The sequence below is a fragment of the Procambarus clarkii genome, chromosome 50 (assembly GCF_040958095.1).
Source record: "Procambarus clarkii isolate CNS0578487 chromosome 50, FALCON_Pclarkii_2.0, whole genome shotgun sequence".
NCBI lineage: Eukaryota > Metazoa > Arthropoda > Malacostraca > Decapoda > Cambaridae > Procambarus > Procambarus clarkii.
In genome coordinates, this window is record NC_091199.1 from 25,382,016 (window position 1) to 25,400,692 (window position 18,677).

At 40.2% G+C, this 18,677-nt stretch overlaps 1 protein-coding gene across 1 annotated transcript in view; it reads right to left on the minus strand.

Moving 5' to 3' along the window:
* The window catches only part of LOC123772788 (angiopoietin-related protein 1-like), a 203,915-nt gene that overhangs the window by 133,194 nt on the left and 52,044 nt on the right, over positions 1-18,677 (minus strand). The window lies entirely within an intron of this gene.

An 18,677-nucleotide genomic window follows, 5' to 3' on the forward strand; every position in this document is an offset into this window, starting at 1 on the left:
ACACGAAACAATGGGTATAAATTGGATAAGTTTAGATTTAGGAAAGACTTGGATAAATACTGGTTCAGTAACAGGGTTGTTGATTTGTGGAACCAATTGCCGCGTAACGTGGTGGAGGTGGGGTCCCTCGATTGTTTCAAGCGCGGGTTGGACAAGTATATGAGGGGGATTGGGTGATTATAGATAGGAGCTGCCTCGTATGGGCCAATAGGCCTTCTGCAGTTACCTTTGTTCTTATGTTCTTATGTGGTGACGTGGTAGAAGGATCGGATTCTTTGTATCCAAATCAATTTTTGCATGAAGCAGACGTCCTCCACACCTTAATATATTATGAGTGTTGGTATCATATCAGATACCTAGAGACTTGGTTAATTTGTCTGGAAGATTTTCATATTCACTTCCATACGTCTCTTGTTGTGCACGTTTGATCCAGTAGAGAATAGGATTGGGAAATTTATGCCTGATTCCTATCTTAGCAAGAAAGTCAAACACATGTGCTGTCACTCTTAATAACTTACTCAAGTTAGAATAATTGTGAGGATTAATAGCAGAGATTCGATGAGGTTCTGGGTCTTTCATGGGAGTAGTGATACTGGTCACTATGACTTGTGGTTTCTGTTTGGGCCACTGACCACTAACAAGCCATGAAGGTCCATTAAACCACATCGAAGACTTGATTAGCTGTTTTAATGTTAACCCTCGTGATAAGTAATCTGCAGGATTGTCCTTAGTGGGGACATGTCTGAATTTATATCCAGAAGATAATTCATGAATTTCCCTAACGCGATTACTAACGTAGGGAGTTTTGTTGTCGTTATTTCTTACCCATTGTAAGACTGCCTCATTGTCTGACCACACTACGATTTCACCAAAGTGGATATTATTGAGTGCTCTGGTCAGGCAATGAGCCAATCGTACTCCCACTAGTAATGCAGTTAACTCCATTTGAGGTAAAGATCTCTTCTTGATTGGAGGAATTCTTGCTTTAGATGTGAGTAAAATTGATTCTGCACTATTGACTAAGTAAGCTGCAGCGCCATATGCTTTGCCAGAGGCATCGCAAAAAACGTGCAAATTTGTGGGTAAATTTTGTCCTGAAGCATTACGAGGAAATTTCAAAACACCTAATTGATTGAAATCCGTTGTGAGTATTTGCCATTTCTCTTGCAACTCAATTGGCAACGGATCATCCCATCCCATATGTTTCTGCCAGCATTCCTGCATGAGGAGTTTGCCCCTTATTAATATAGGACTAAGTAAGCCTAAAGGGTCAAATGGTTGACTGACATACGCGAGTAATTTTCTCATGGTAAGGGTTGAATTATTGGTTTGCACTGACTTGACATTCATCTCGTCAGTACCTGTGTTCCATTCCACGCCCAGAACTTTTAATTGATTAGGCACCTGATAACCCGGAAATTCTTTCTCGATTATCTGGTTTAATGATTTATTGTTTGAGGCCCATGATTGTAGTGGCATATTAGCTCCTAATAACTCATGGTTAGCCTCATGGTAAATTTCTACCAATTTGGATTTGTCATTTGTAGTTCCCTGGAAATTATCAACATACAAGTTGTCATTGATCTCCGTTTTATAAAGGCTATTTGACTTCTCCAAATGTGTATCTAATGTGGCTTGAAGTAGAAACGGTGAAGAAGTCGCACCGAATAGCAGAGAGGCAAAACGGTAGGTTATGACATCACTGTCAGGATTCAGTGGGTTCTTAATCCAGAGAAATTTGGTGTAATTACGATCCTCTTCTTGTAAGCCTACTCTAAGGAAAGCTTTACTGATATCAGCAGTATAAGCGAAAATACCAGTGCGGAATCGTAATAATACATCATGTAGCCTTTGTGTTAGGCTAGGTCCCGTTTGGAGACATTCATTCAAGGACACGCTGTTTGCCTTCACTTTGGCACTACAGTTGAAGACAATACGTATTGGCGTTGTCAATGAATCTTTCACCACAGCGTGATGGGATAAATAGTGACCTGTTTTTCGGTCATCATTATCAACAACTTCGATAAATTTACTATTGAGTTGTTGTTGAATTAATTGATGATACATGTTCAATTTATCTGGCTGTTTCTTCAGCCGTATTAATTGAGACTAATTGAGAGGCTGCCATGAAATAATTAACTGGATGTTGTGGATGATTTAACTTCCATGGCAGTCTCACCCAGTATTGTTTGTCTTTATAGACAACTGTGTCCAGATATTGCACGTATCATCAGGGCTTGGTTTGTCAGGGACAATACCTAAAGTGTTTAAATCCCACAGACGATGTACAGGTGGATCAGACTCAATATCTTCAGATATTTCTCTGAAATGTAGGGGTGACTGTTCCAAGCCTAGTCACATCACTATTGTGTTGTTAGATTGTTGGTTGGTTGACGCTGGATTTTGTTGGAAAAGCACCGGTCCAGTAAGCAATTTGCCTCCAGCAGATGACAACAAATTCATTCCATGTTGTCTGGTGCATCCCGTTATAAATTTATAATAATGGGCAGTGCCTATAAGGATACCAACATCTGTGAGGCAGTCAGAATTTATTTTGTGATCTGCTAGCCTCATGCGATTACGTTTGAGATATCTCGCAGTGCGAGCTAGTCCTGTGACCTGCAGGTCTGAAGGAAGTTTATCTACTACTACCGCTTGTATTGGACTAGTGGAAGATCCAAGTCTCACTAATACCTTGACTACTTGGTATTCACGAGGTCCACTATTAGTCAAGAACCCATAAATATTCAGCCTCACACTTTTGGCAGGTTTTAATTTTAACTGCTCGACTAATTGTTGTGTGATGAAGGTTTTCTGTGATCCTTGATCAAAGAGACCTCTAGTGTTAACTCTAGACTTCCTATAAATTAGTTTGAGTTGAGCTAATGGCAGAATGGTATTATTGCCTGACTCAGTAGCAAGTACATTTATTTCTTGATGTACCTTGCAATATTGTACTGTGGTAGAATTCATAGAATCCTCCCTAGGTGTCATAGATTGTGTAGAAGTTTTTCTACATAAGGCATAATGATGTACACCTTTGTTGCATCTACTGCATAATCGTAGCTGCACTACACATTTACTGGGATCATGAGAACCCATGCACTTAGTGCATCTGTGTAATTCTTGTAGCCGTTTAATCCTGGTATTAAAGTTAGGATAAACAGTGCATTTGTAGGTGACATGTTCTTGATCACAGAACAGACACCTTCTCTCTCTGGTTGAGTTTATCCTTTTAGTAGACACATCAGTTGTTACGTCAGAGGGAGATACAGAATAAATACCTACACTACCACTCCTATTTCCAGTGGATGGCGTAGTCTTAGGTTTGAATTTATTGGACTTATTCAAAGTCGATTTGGGTTTGACCGAGTTGTCAATGTTAGGTTGTTTAGACTCAGGTTTAATCTTATCATGAGTCTTCAACCTGTTAACCGTTATTCTCAGTCCCTCGAATATTTGCTCGAGAGTGAGAATCTCGGTTTTATAGTGTGAGCAGATTTCTGCTAAAATATTTCGAGGTAATTTCCTCTGTAAAAGTAGCTTGATTGACCATTCTGTGGCTGGTACATCAACTTTAGTACCTATGGCCTTCACTAGAGACTCTACTTCTAGCCTGAAGCTTTGAAGTGAGTCTGGTCGGTTACTTGGTGCATTCAGATCCAGCAACTGGTAATAAAGGTTAGCTATACTCAACTCCTTGTTGCAATAGTTCAACTTTAGTAGTTTTATAGCTTCCTCATAATTACTCTCAGTGAGAGCTAGGTTATTTATGACCTTTTTAGCCTCCCCTTTGAAAAGACTAATCAGGTATGAGAATTTAGAAATTCTGTCAAGAGAAGATTTCTTATGTATATGAACTTCAAATGAAGTCCAAAATGTGTCCAAATTTTCTTCATCCAGCCCTGCAAATGTAGGTAAGTCTAAAGAAGGTAGACGAACCTCAGGTAATTGATTACTGGATTGAGACATAGTATTATTTGCATTAGATTTGTATTGTTTTACTATATTGGATAGTACGTCAAGTTTATCTTGAGTCTCATCTTCATACTGAGAAATATCTGCTAGAATTTGATCCATTTCCTCAGGATCAGTTTCAGTTGCATTCAGTAGGTCGAGATAAGACTGGATGGCAGATCTGACTTGATCAAATTTGAGATCAATTACTCTCAATGATCTTTATAGTTGATAGTAATCAATGGGAGTTGCTTTAGACAAGGTATCAGACTTATTAATTAGTCTGGTTAAATGACCTTTAAGGTCAATATAGGTTCTCCTTAATTGTTCAGGAGTAGCCATGATGGCTTTAAGTCCAAGTTTCATAGGACTTGAATAAGTATTACTAATGAAGCTTGGGTACTTGCTCATTAGTTGACAAGTAATATTGAGTATAGCCTAAATTAATCTGGCTAAATTACACTCTACCGTACTCGAGGTTAAATGTACCTACCTAACAATAAGTAGCTAAGGTTTTTGAGCAGTGCTTGAATTTCACCATTAACTTTCTTCCGGCTAGCTCATCTTTATCACCATTAGATGTAATGGTGATCATTCAGCAGCACTCAAAATGCATACACACAAATAATGAGTACACAAATAATTAATACGTATATACTCTAATCAGAGTTACTATAAGTTTGAATTCCACCCTTGATAGGGTCAGCACAAGAATGAATAATGTATGCACTACTGACTAGTCCAAGACTAGTTGTAATAATTTCTACCTAAGAAACTACGAATTTATTTAGTCTGCATTTGTGCAAAACTCAGCACAATCACAGCCTAAATTCCTACCTAATAAAAGTTGGCATAGATTAATTTGTGGTGCAATAATGTGAATATATAGTTGTGCTGTGTTTTTGGGTTTTTTAGATTTTATAGTTTATATAAAGGTGCACTTGCACACACAGGTGAAAATACAATTATGTACAATTAATTTTGGCTTGCCAGCCACAGCCTTTTATGGTGGTTGATTGTGTTGATCAATTTGTCAACTACATGTGACCTAGACTCACCTGACAGGTGTACACCATCTCTTGCCAGGTTTTGCCTGTATGGTCTGGCTGTAAATTGAATGTAAGTTATGAGCTGTTGCTCCTGGTGACCTGAAGATTCTTACCTCAGTGTGGGGTATAGGTCTGAGTGTTGTAGGCAATTGACTGTGTCCCACTAGTGCTACTTTATACATGAGGTACAAGCAGCAAATAAATTGGTGTGAATTAGGCTAACATACGTAGGCCTCGTTGCCTGGTGGATAGCGCGCAGGACTCGTAATTCTGTGGCGCGGGTTCGATTCCCGCACGAGGCAGAAACAAATGGGCAAAGTTTCTTTCACCCTGAATGCCCCTGTTACCTAGCAGTAAAATAGGTACCTGGGTGTTAGTCAGCTGTCACGGGCTGCTTCCTGGGGGTGGAGGCCTGGTCGAGGACCGGGCCGTGGGGACACTAAAGCCCCGAAATCATCTCAAGATAACCTCAAGAAGAGAAGATGTGGTACACTGCCGGTAGCCACAATTATTAAAATGTGGTTAGTCTAGACTACTTCACACGGTGATTAGTTATGACTAATTAGTATACATGCAGGGGGGTAGAAATAGCCTCAGCTACTCTATCCCTTTGAGATGTATTTATTGCTTATCTCAATAAACATACTTAAACTTGAACTTGATTAGTATACATCGGAATTTAATACTAATTGGATTGTATCCGGTTCGTTAAGGACCAAAATGTTGGATTATCTGGGGCTTGTGTCGGAAAATCCGACACCATTTAATAATCATACAGATAATAGCTGTATTACCAACAAGTTACCCATAGAAAACGTAACTTGTAGTGGAATTACCGTCTAAAGAAAACGGGATATCATCACCACATACTATTATATTCTCCACCTATTATGGTGGGAATTATTCTTAAATACATTAGTCTTTGGATTTTACCATCATAAAAACATCTTATATAAATTAACTTAATTATCAATATTAAAGTAGAGTAAATGTGACCCTTCTATCACTTTCTGACATGTGGACAATGTAAGCCAGGCGTCAGAGGAGTGAGGAAGGAGGGCAGCCATTGTTGTGTCACCTCCGAGACGTGTGGAGCAAATTTGGCTCCTATCATATCTGGACAATGTCGGCCAGACGTCAATAGAATGGAGTGTTAGATGCAGCCATTGTTTTGTACTAGACCAGAGGCTCACACGGGAGCAAATTCGGCTCCTGTTAATTTTACTTGGACGTAGTGTTATGGAAACCAAAGGTGTACCATTATCAACACGCTGTCTACAAATTCAAGTTAAGTGTCTATCCGAAACCCGTTTATCATTCATTTATGGCCATTAATGTCAGGATATAGGGTGACCCGGTTAGATCACGTGGAAGCCTCAAACTAAAGGTAATTAAGCCAGGTCTTCAATGTTCCATGTACAGTTTTCTCTGATATAGCTTGTCATATATAGGTATCTGGCTTCACAGCTAGCGCACTTTTGACAGGTCAAGACGAGGAAGCATGTTTGTGCTTCAGTTACCAGCACGTGGAAGCTACCTCAAAGAGGGAAAATGTGGTCTACATCCTGGTTATACCTGCTGTACAAATAAGATAAGGAACCTTTTCAATGTATGTAGTTAATACTGTAGTTTGATTGGCTGCATATATATTAATTTAATAACCCCCCCTAATGTGTAGAGGATCGATTTGTGAGATTATGAGATTATTGCAGAAATACAGTCCACTTAACATTATACAAATTGCTATCGAAGTATATAAATTAACATAAATATAAATTCATATAAATTAAATAAATACAAATCTCACAGGTCGGTTCCCACATTATTTGGTCATCTTCGAACCGGATGACGGATTATTTGGTCCTTTGAACCCACATTTGGTCATCTTAGTACCGGATGAACCAGTTAACCAGTGGATTCATTAAATATACTAGTGCAGTGTTATTTAAACAAAGGCCAGCCAGTCAAAGACAGCGGCGAAGCCTCGTGGGAGCTCAGGAGCCCCCCCTCAACTGAGTTCAGCCTCATCAGCGGTTTCATGCACACCCACAGATATTTGGTGGCGTGTTATTTCGTGAAATGACAGCGCTAATATAGAAGCCAGCCAAATTAGTGGCTGTGTCCTCGCGATATTGTTCACGGATTTCGTGGTGTTAAATTTCGCGAGAGATTATCTACGAATTTTGTGGAGTTTATTTCGTGAGGTCACTAATAATATTTAATACTTCTTGATAATATTAGAAGTTTCATAGAGGCTATTATCAATAATTGTGTATATTATTTCTCCAAGATAGAGAATTATTTAATATATATTGCACTAGTGATCACAGTATAATATTTACTAATTGCCAACCCACAACAGGGTAGGATATGACTAGTTGAACTATTATTGCTCATCCTAGTCCCATTATTACCATAGTCAGTTGTACTATATTCAACAACTTAACACCATTAATGAATGGTCCAGACCCTATTTTGGGTGTAATTTTTATCAACTCGAGTTGAGTTGTGTATATAATAATTTACTTATGATCATTACACCTTTGAGTGATTAATTAGTGTCTCTTCCATCCTAGGGTGATATTGAAGAGCTAACCTAAAGGTACTTCCAGTGACACTGGTTTATCACTCAAATCATTAGTGTGTATGATTGTATATATATAATGTGTATTAATTTTAAGTGCTAACCTCTAATAGAGGTAGGATTACAGCCTAGTGAGTGCAGAAATTATACCCTAGGCTACCATCAGTGCTTGTTCAGCATTATGAGCAGCCCCATTACAAGTCCCACAAGGCTTCACCAACTAGCCAGTATGGATAATGCAGGGAGAATGAAAAGAACCCTTGCAGGTCTTAAAGGCCACTTAACAAGACAGATCAAGAAATGTGAAGATTTGTCACAACAATCTCAAGTTGATTATGCTGACCTGGAAAGCTATTATCAAGCAGCTGCAGGTAAATTTGAGCAAATCAAATGTCAAATAGCAACATATGTGGCTGAACTTGCTAACACCAATTTATCAGAAACAGAAATAGACGACATTATGGTTGATCTTGCGAATTATGAAGATCACACTCAGGCCACGTTACAGCCTTATGTCAAATTAATTGCCCAGAACAAGGCAACAGCAACAATAACAACAGTTGCATCTAATACGAGTCAAGCAGAAGCTCGACTCCCTCCAATTAATTTACCCACTTTCTCAGGAAAAGATGAGGAAGATTGGGACGAATTTTGGAACAAATTCGTTGACCTTGTAGACTCAAAACAATCTTTACCAAAGAGTAGTAAATTCTCTTATTTGCAAGGCCAATTATCAGGTGAGGCTAAAACAGTAGTATCCCATCTGAGATTAACTAATGACGGCTATGATCTGGCAATAAAACTCCTCAAGGATAATTATGCTGATGCAGAAGTAAGAACATCACATTTAGTTCATGAGCTGTTGCATTTACCCCCACCGGAGGCTTCAGCTGATTCACTCCAAGTCTTCAAGCTGGAGGTAGAATCATTGATCAATGCCCTCAGCCTGACAGCAGATACAAACGGGGCTGAGTGGGTCTTGAAAATAATTGTCCAGGAGAAAATACCTAGGGACATATTGAGACAAATGAGTGCTCATTACAATAAAAGTATCTTATCCATGAATGAAATATCTGAAGGTTTAAAGTCAGTAGTTCATCAATTACGAACACATGACAAATTAAAACCACCAAGTAAACCCTCAGAAACCAATAATAGTAAACCACAGAGTACCAAAGGTACTCCAAATCAATCTAGACAATATAATTCAACACCAAAGTGGAACAGTAGCAGTGTGGGCGTATATGCAGTGGGACCCTCCAAGCCTATAGTTACTGTGTCACCCAAGAACGTGACACCAAAGGGTACTGGAAGCTATGGAACGTGTTTGTTCTGTAATGAGAAACATTCAATGTACCACTGCTCTAATTTTCCTGATAGTGACGCCCGTGTTGAGCGACTCAAAGATTTGCAACATTGCACGAGGTGCCTCAGGAAACATAACATCAACGACTGTGAGACCCAATTACACACCTGTAATAGGTGTAACAAAAGTCAGCACCATGCAGCATTGTGCAGAGACACCAAAACAACGTCTCCAAACCCCAAGGTGGAAGATAGCATTCCCACCACAGTACAGTACTGCAAGGTGCAACCAACAAAGAGTGTCCAATCGGCAAAGTCTAAAGGTAATACGACTTTGCCTACTGCCCAAATTACCATCCTGAATAAGAGGGCCAAGGTCCATACCCGTGGGTTGTTTGACCAAGGATCCCAGAGAACATATATCACTAAAAAGCTGGCAGATGAATTACAATTAAGGCCTGTAGCCCAGATGTCATTCAACATCTCAGGGTTTGTAACAGATGCAGGACCTCAAGTCTACCAGGTGGTACAACCATCAGTACGCTTAGGCAGGTACGTCTGTAGAGTACAAGCCATTGTGGTGGACAAAATACCAGTAGACCTACAAGTTCAAGGTCTGAGAGCAACAGCCAAATTCCTGAGAAATAGAGGAATAAAATTGGCAGATAATATTAAGTCTGATCACCTCACCGACTTCGGTCTCCTTGTAGGGACAGACTACTACCATCAATTCATTGGTAGCCCTACTAAATATCAGGGTATAACCATGTTAAACTCTGCAGGAGGTAAATTACTCTCAGGCCCAGTATCAAGCCTGAGGAGACCTATGCCTGCAGATAAACAATACCAGTAGAAATCTGAATTTGTCAGCTGATTATATTTCTCCAGTAGCATTATACTAAGGAGATTACAGCTGACTATACCAACAGAGGTTGATGTTAGTATCATTATTTGAAGCTGGAGATGAGTTCATGAGGCCTCAGTGGCAAATCAGTGAACAGTAGCTTAAGCAGCTACAAGTCACTGCGACCAATGTCACTGAACCCACTGCAGTCTCAGAACCATACTTTACTTTAATGATGAGCTATTCAATCTTCTGAATCAATTAACTGAATTAAACCCCAATAAATCTGATGACTGATTTGATACATTTATTATTTAATCAAGATGTATTCCATGGGCCTCAGTGTTTATATATCAGTGACCAGTTACCTGAACAAACTTCAAGTTATATCTAATGTCACTGATCTCACTGCAGTCCCTGAATCATACTTGACTGTAGTACTTGATCAGATCCAGTCTTCTGGGTTAAATAATATGTAATTAGGCTTGAATATTAGCCTTTCAGGAGTTGACAGGGAAATGAAATCGCATTAGACTTCTAACCCCTGCAACTCTAGTACGGGACATCCGTCCTGTACGAACAGATGCACAAATGTGTGATTACTAACTACTAACATCAAATTATTCAAATAATTCGAAGGAGGAGTATCGGTGTTCGTCTGTTCTAAATAGGACTTCGACCCGTGAGCAGCCCCCTGGGGAATTATGTCGGAAAATCCGACACCATTTAATAATCATACAGATAATAGCTGTATTACCAACAAGTTACCCATAGAAAACGTAACTTGTAGTGGAATTACCGTCTAAAGAAAACGGGATATCATCACCACATACTATTATATTCTCCACCTATTATGGTGGGAATTATTCTTAAATACATTAGTCTTTGGACTTTACCATCATAAAAACATCTTATATAAATTAACTTAATTATCAATATTAAAGTAGAGTAAATGTGACCCTTCTATCACTTTCTGACATGTGGACAATGTAAGCCAGGCGTCAGAGGAGTGAGGAAGGAGGGCAGCCATTGTTGTGTCACCTCCGAGACGTGTGGAGCAAATTTGGCTCCTATCATATCTGGACAATGTCGGCCAGACGTCAATAGAATGGAGTGTTAGATGCAGCCATTGTTTTGTACTAGACCAGAGGCTCACACGGGAGCAAATTCGGCTCCTGTTAATTTTACTTGGACGTAGTGTTATGGAAACCAAAGGTGTACCATTATCAACACGCTGTCTACAAATTCAAGTTAAGTGTCTATCCGAAACCCGTTTATCATTCATTTATGGCCATTAATGTCAGGATATAGGGTGGCCCGGTTAGATCACGTGGAAGCCTCAAACTAAAGGTAATTAAGCCAGGTCTTCAATGTTCCATGTACAGTTTTCTCTGATATAGCTTGTCATATATAGGTATCTGGCTTCGCAGCTAGCGCACTTTTGACAGGTCAAGACGAGGAAGCATGTTTGTGCTTCAGTTACCAGCGCGTGGAAGCTACCTCAAAGAGGGAAAATGTGGTCTACATCCTGGTTATACCTGCTGTACAAATAAGATAAGGAACCTTTTCAATGTATGTAGTTAATACTGTAGTTTGATTGGCTGCATATATATTAATTTAATAACCCCCCCTAATGTGTAGAGGATCGATTTGTGAGATTATGAGATTATTGCAGAAATACAGTCCACTTAACATTATACAAATTGCTATCGAAGTATATAAATTAACGTAAATATAAATTCATATAAATTAAATAAATACAAATCTCGCAGGTCGGTTCCCACAGCTTGAATTTATATATTAAATTATTTGATTATTATATTTAAATAAATCGAAGGTCCACCGACTTTTGAGAAAAGAGGGAAAACGAATAATGGTGATTACTAGATTGACACTAGAGAACCAGTACTTATGGGTAATAATTAAATGAATAATCACTTGAAAATAATGAATAGACTGTATTATTAATTAATTAAAGTCAAAGCCTCAAATATCAACATTGGGGGGGGGGTATTTCTAGAAGTTCATATATATTTAGGAACCAGTGTGGTTCGTCACTAGTTCATTGTTGAGTTAGTAACCTAGTAAATCTAAACTAAAATAGATTAAAAAATATGATACCTCAAATAATGAATATTAAAGATTATGAATTATTGAGCAACAGTAAGAGCAAACACATTAATTACCAAATCATAAATTCTGGCAATAAATTATTCACTGTAAAGATCCTATATGAATTATATGGAAATCAGTAATAATCTTAGCTAAATTTATACGAAATAGGTGTCTTAGCTGTAAGACGACTTCTGTAACTCCATTTCGTCATTCGTCCTCGTGGTCACAGGATCCCAATAAAGAAAGAACGCGAAGTGAATATCACGAATGAAGAGAAACAACTTGTCGACTCCTCGTATACACGCTGCAATCAGGGAAATTAAGTAGCATTTGATTAGGCTACGAGTTATTTCAAGTATTCATTAAAATTGAAATAAATGAAGAAAATCAACTAACGTTGTGTATTTGGTATTCATTCGTCGTCACGACTGACTACCCACAAATATACAATCAAGAATGATGCATCAAACGAGAATGGTATACTTAACATGAGCGTATCAAATACCAAGGTCTGCCGAAATCGCATCAGCCAGTCCCAGGCATCGACTGCTGTGTACGCGTAATTACAGGCCGTGGCTTCAATTGTTGACTCGTTATTAACTGGCAAGGCACTGTAGAACACGTGAATAAGTAATTGTTGACTATTGGTTGAGTTGCAACGTAATTCTTGTTGAAAAACTCTTCTGTCACTACCACGCATCTCGCCACTCTTGTCGCCAGGAATGCCTCGTGTCCCATGGCGTCTCCGCCCTCCCTCAACCCGTCTCTCGCATTCACCACAGAAATTACTAATCACGGATAATTCTTTTCCGCGTAATTACTGATGTAATACGCTAATGAGAACTGGGTTGCAATTATAGGGAATTAAATAATATCATATTCTCGTTAAATGATGTTAAACGAGAAATGGAGAGGATGTTTACTCCCTCCATAGCATTCGTACGTAACAGATGAAACTGCTACTAGATAATAATTTCAGTTAATAACTTTCGGTTTTGGATTATTGGGAGTCATATTATCCGTAGTTAATTATTACATTGAATACTGATAATTTTAGAGAACCACATTCAATTCTCTAACATATTGGTAATAAACGTGTCTAGATAGACATTATCTGACGCAATTTTGTTACTCGATGTCGTGAGAATTCTAGCACTAATGCGCAGATAACGAGGTGGCGGATGACTTGGCGAAACGTGCCACATCAAAACCACAAGTTGACATTGAATGTGAATTCACAATGAGACAAATAAGAAGCAAAATCAGAAATATTCAGGCACAGGCAGGAGTGGAGAGGAGAGAGATAATGTATGAGAGAAGTCAAACCGTGCAACACTACATGTATGTGAGTCAAAACACCCATTTCACTTATGGTAAAAGGAGAAATGCTTGGAGTGACTCTGTGTACATGCGGCTCAGGCTTGAGTACAAATATTACTGGGAATATGGGATAGGTGTTCATGATAATGACACGAGGTGTAAACTATGTGGTATGTTAAGGTCTCACACCCTTGCCCATTATGTTCTTGATTGTCCGTTGATTAATGTATATAGAAACACTGAGATAAGGACTGTTCCTGAACAAATAGCCTGGATGTGTCACAACGGAAAGGTTGATGATATTCTTGAGAGATATAAGAATTTTGCACCAAGACTGTAATATTTTGTTGAATTATCTGCATGTCTCTTGCAAATTGTCTATACAGTATACCTAGGTCATAAAAGTATTTGTGTGTACGTCTGATATCATACTACTTGTGAAGGAGGAAATGTATATGTTTATCTCTCAGAATGTTTGGTAATATGTTTATTGTTTGTGATGTGTGTCTATGTATGTATTAACACATTGTACTGAATGGGGTGAGAATAGCTTGAGCTACCTCATCCCTTTGTGTGTATTTTACCTCAATAAACTTATTTCAATTTCAATTTCAATGCGCAGATAAATATTGTTAATTTATGTTGACACTACCATTAGTGAAATTAATAACTACTGTAGTTAGTATATAATAATGATGATGTATTATAATACAATGGTAGTTCGTTAGTGTTGAAAATTTCCAACATACCTGGTCCACGGTAAGAGATGAGAGAGGTACCAGGCAACACATAGAGGTGAAGGTACCTAGTTCATGGTAGCAGATGTGAGAGGTACCAGGTAACACATTGTTAGAGGTGCAGGTACCTGGTCCATTGTAGGAGAGGATAGAGGTACCAGGCAACACATAGAAGTGCAGGTACCTAGTTCATGATAGGAGATGCGAGAGGTACCAGGCAACACACACTTAGAGGTGCAGGTACCTGGTCCATAGTAGGAGGTGAGAGCGGTACCAGACAACACATAGTTATAGGTGCAGATACCTGCTCCATGGTAGGAGATGAGGGAGGTACCAAGCAACACATAGAAATGCAGGTACCTAGTTCATGGTAAGATATGTGAGAGGTACCTAGTCCATGGTTGGAGATGATAGAGGTACCAGGCAACACACAGTTAGTGGTGCAGGTACCTGGTCCATGGTAGGAGATTGGTGAGGTACCAGGCAACATATAGAGGTGAAGTTACCTGGTCCATGATAGGAGGTGAAAGAGGCACAGGGCAATACATAGTTAAAGGTTCAGGTACCTAATCCCTGTTAGGAGATGAGAGAGGTACTAGGGAACACGTAAAAGTGCAGGTACCTGGTACATGATAGGAGAAGAGGGAGGAACCAGGCAACAGATAGTTAGAGGTGCTGATACATGGCCCATGGTAGGAGATGAGAGAGGTACCAAGCAACACATAGAAGTGCAGCCCTGGAAACACAAACCGTAACTGTCTCTATTTTTCGCCTGTTACAACTTGTAATAAAGTTGTTACATCTTGGCTTAACGTGTTTATAAAGTATTAGTAAGTTGTTACAAAGTGCTATATAAGTTGTTATAACTGGTTAGGAGGTGTTAAAACTTGTTCGATGGCTGTACCAACGTCGTATTTTCTTTGTGTGTATGGCGGGAGGTACCTGGTTCATGGTAGGAGATGTGAGATGTACCAGGCAACACATATAGCTGCAGGTAACTGGTCCACGGTAGATGATGAGAGAGGTACCAGGCAGCACACATAGCTGCAGGTAACTGGTCCACGGTAGATGATGAGAGAGGTACCAGGCAGCACACATAGCTGCAGGTAACTGGTCCACGGTAGATGATGAGAGAGGTACCAGGCAGCACACATAGCCGCAGGTAACTGGTCCATGGTAGATGATGAGAGAGGTACCAGGCAGCACGTATAGCTGCAGGTAACTGGTCCATGGTAGTAGATGAGAGAGGCACACGGCAATACTTAGTTAGAGGGGCAGGTACCTGGTCCATGGTATATATTCAGAAAGGTACCAGGCAACACATAGAGCTGAAGGAAAGTAAGTAAGTAATTATCAAAAGAAGTCACCAAACCGGGAAGGCTATGTAGCACCATCAAAGTGCGAAATAATCAGAGGGCGCTAAATATCACCAAGATTACTAATACGAGAACAGAAATGCATAAGGCGAATGATATGAAAAGTATCTGATTCACCAAGAATTCTATCAAGGGACAAGTGACCGCGAGGGACGGTCGGAAAGAAAGACATACGCACGTCCTAGAAGTCAGGACAATCAACAAGGATATGGATGACTGTAAGATTGACTACGCAATTTAGACAATAAGGAGCAGTGCGGCGCTCCATTAAGTGACCGTGACGTAAGCAAGTATGGCCAAGATGCAACCTTGCTAGAGCTGTTTTCCACCGTCGGTTACAGTAGCAGGATGAAGGCCACGGGGACACACTACGTTTGAGAGTACGCAGCTTATTACCAACTACATAAGACCAACAACCCTGTCAACAGGCAAGGATTGAGGAATAAATAACTGGATACAAGTCGGAATAAGGAATACCTTAACGGGAGATGGGACAAGAGTGGATAGCTCCTCTAGCGGCAGCATATGCACGCTCATTTAAAGAAACACCAATATGGCTGGGAACCCAGCAAAACTCTACTGATTTAAATTTACTAGAGATAAGAAACAGCCAATGTGGAATTTCGATGACCACCGGATGGACAGGATTATTTAAAGGGGCATTAGCATGGTTTTATAAAAGTTGTTCAATGTCAACCAATATTTTTTGACTAGTTGTATATGAAAAGTGCTGCAATTGTTCCAAGTTTCAGTACTGCAGCGTAAATAGAAAGGGAGATTTTTTATTTTTTTTAAACGAATTTTACACATTTTCAAGTGTAAATAAATAAACACACCTTTCAGATATGATCATTCTATGACACTTTTCTGACACATTAGCATATAATAAAGGATCCCTACTTAGGGAGTTTCCTAAACATCTTTTGTTTTCCTAATACAAATAGTCAAACTTCCACCCCAAATTTTGTAGACATAAACTTTACATATAAGGTGTAAGTTTCATGTAAATTAAAGAAATAATGAAAGATTTATTTGAACATTTATGTTACTTAAAAATAAATAATAAAATAATAAAGTCTAAGGTGCTGCCATCTGTGGCTGAGGTTGACATTAACCAGTTTTCTCCGAAATTGGCACCCTTACAGATAGGCTTATGTGCAGTCAGGTGTATAAGTTTCATGCAAATCGCCCAATAAAAAAAAAAAAAAAAAAAAAAAAAAAAATATATATATAAATTTTTTTAACTTAATTTTTTTCTAATAAAACTAATTATAATATATTTTTAATATATTCTATTGTGATAGCTGAGAGTCATAGATATAATTTCAGTTGACACAAGTGTTTGATAATCGTTTATGACCATTTTGGAATAATTTTGACACCTACTTCAATATTTTTTTTCTCCCTTCCTATTTATGCTACGATGCTGAGACTTGGACCAGATGAAACCCTTTTCATATACAACTAGTCGAACTAGTTTTCATTTAATATATTTTTTTGGAAATCTGGAGCTAATGCCCGAACCCTAGAGCAATGAGGGCACTACGAGAGTCAACTACAACCACAAAGGAGGATTGACAATGAGAAAACACCCCGGACTCAACTCGCCACTCGAAATCTAAGTAAAGGAATGACGAGCAAAGAGAAAGACCGAGACAGGAAAGGGAGCGAGTCCGTGAGTCTAAATGAGTGGGCTCGCCAGAATTCAGAAGAGACAGGGAAAAAAAGAGGATGAGCGGTTCGAGAAGGCGACCTCGGGTGTTTGTCAGCGCATCTCCCCAAAGGGCATGTCGACAGTTGAAATCACCCAGCAGGAGCACAGGCTCCGGCAAGCAGTCCAGTAGGTGTTTATGATCGGGAAGAGAAAGTGGGACAGTTGGGGGGAGATAAATGGAATAAACCATGTACCATTTATTTACGCACAAAGACACGGGTAGCAGAACAGTGGAGAGGCAATGAAAAAAGTAAGGGGAGGAAGGGAACCATCAGAGCAAATCAAGAGAGCAGAAGAGTTATGGGCCCCAGCAACAGCTGGGGGGAGGGGGAGAGAGAAAAGAATAGTCACAGTAGCGACCAGGAGGTTGGAGACCTTCTCGTTGGAGGTCAAGGAAATTGGCGTAATATCCACGGATTTCCACTGAAGAATATTAATTGACAAAAAGAGAAAGGATAGCAACAGAAAACATAGAAGAAATAAAGGTGAAAAAGGAACACAGCACGTTAAAGAAGCACAGGGTCAGCGAAGTCAGGGTTAGGGGGCATTCGGTAAACTGAGTAAAGATGGATGGAAAGGAGTGGGAGACAGACCAGAGGTGGACGAGCAGGGTCCGAAGGAGGAGGAGACAACCGAGACGGGCGGGCAAGGAGAGCAGGAGGAGGAGGAGGCGCAGAAAGAGGGAAGCGCACCTCTGCAAGGGCAGCAACCGAGACGGAACCGGAGGCCAAAGAAACCTCCACAGTAGGAACAGGTGGCTCTACCACTGAAGCGGGAGGGAAAGGAACAATAGAATCAGAGATAGGGGCGAAGAAGAAAGCGAAGCCTTCTTACCTGCCGGGGAGGAGGAAGGAGAGGAGCCAGGTTTTTGCTTCTGATTCAAAGAGACAGGTTTCCTAGCAGCAATGTACCGGGCAACAGACTCTAGCGTCTCAATAGAAGAAGAAGAACGAGAGTAAACACCATGATCACTGGGAGAGCGATGGACATCGGCCCGCAGAGTCAGGCGGCGTGGAGAGCTAAGAGACGGAGGAGAATGATGAAGGAGGATCAGAGGGAGAGGAGAAAGAAGGCTCAGGAGACATGACAGACTGTGTAGAAAGAAGGGGAATCCTAGACAGAGAACCAGGAGGGGGAGGGGGACCCTCCAGGACAGAACGTTAAGGAACAAGGGAGAGGGTGGTGGGCGTGTCCGAGTCTAAGGCTTGGAAACGGTTGTGAAACTGAGGAAGGTGGGAAGGATGAGGGGAGGAACGGTGCAACACGCGAGCTTAAGAGACACCATCGAAATGGGGAAGACGATGAACTTGGCGCCTCGCCTCAGGAAAAGACAAACGGTCCCGGTGCTTCAAGTTGAGGACGGCTGCCTCAAGTTTGTAACATGTACACATGCTGGAGAAGGTAGGGTGGGCCTCACTGCAACTGAGGCAGTGGGCCTGCGGAGAAGTGCACTCCAACCTAAAGTGACCCTCGCCCCCACACATTGGACAGAGAGAGACAGGATTAGAGCATTTGAGGGCATCAAGCCCAAACCTCCTGCACTTATTACAGAGCCGAGGAGATGGAATATACTCCTGAACGGAGCATCTGGCATCAGCAAAAATGACAGAGGATGGAAGGGTCCTACCATCAGAGGTAATCTTCACAACCCGAAGGGGCAGACGGCGATGACCACG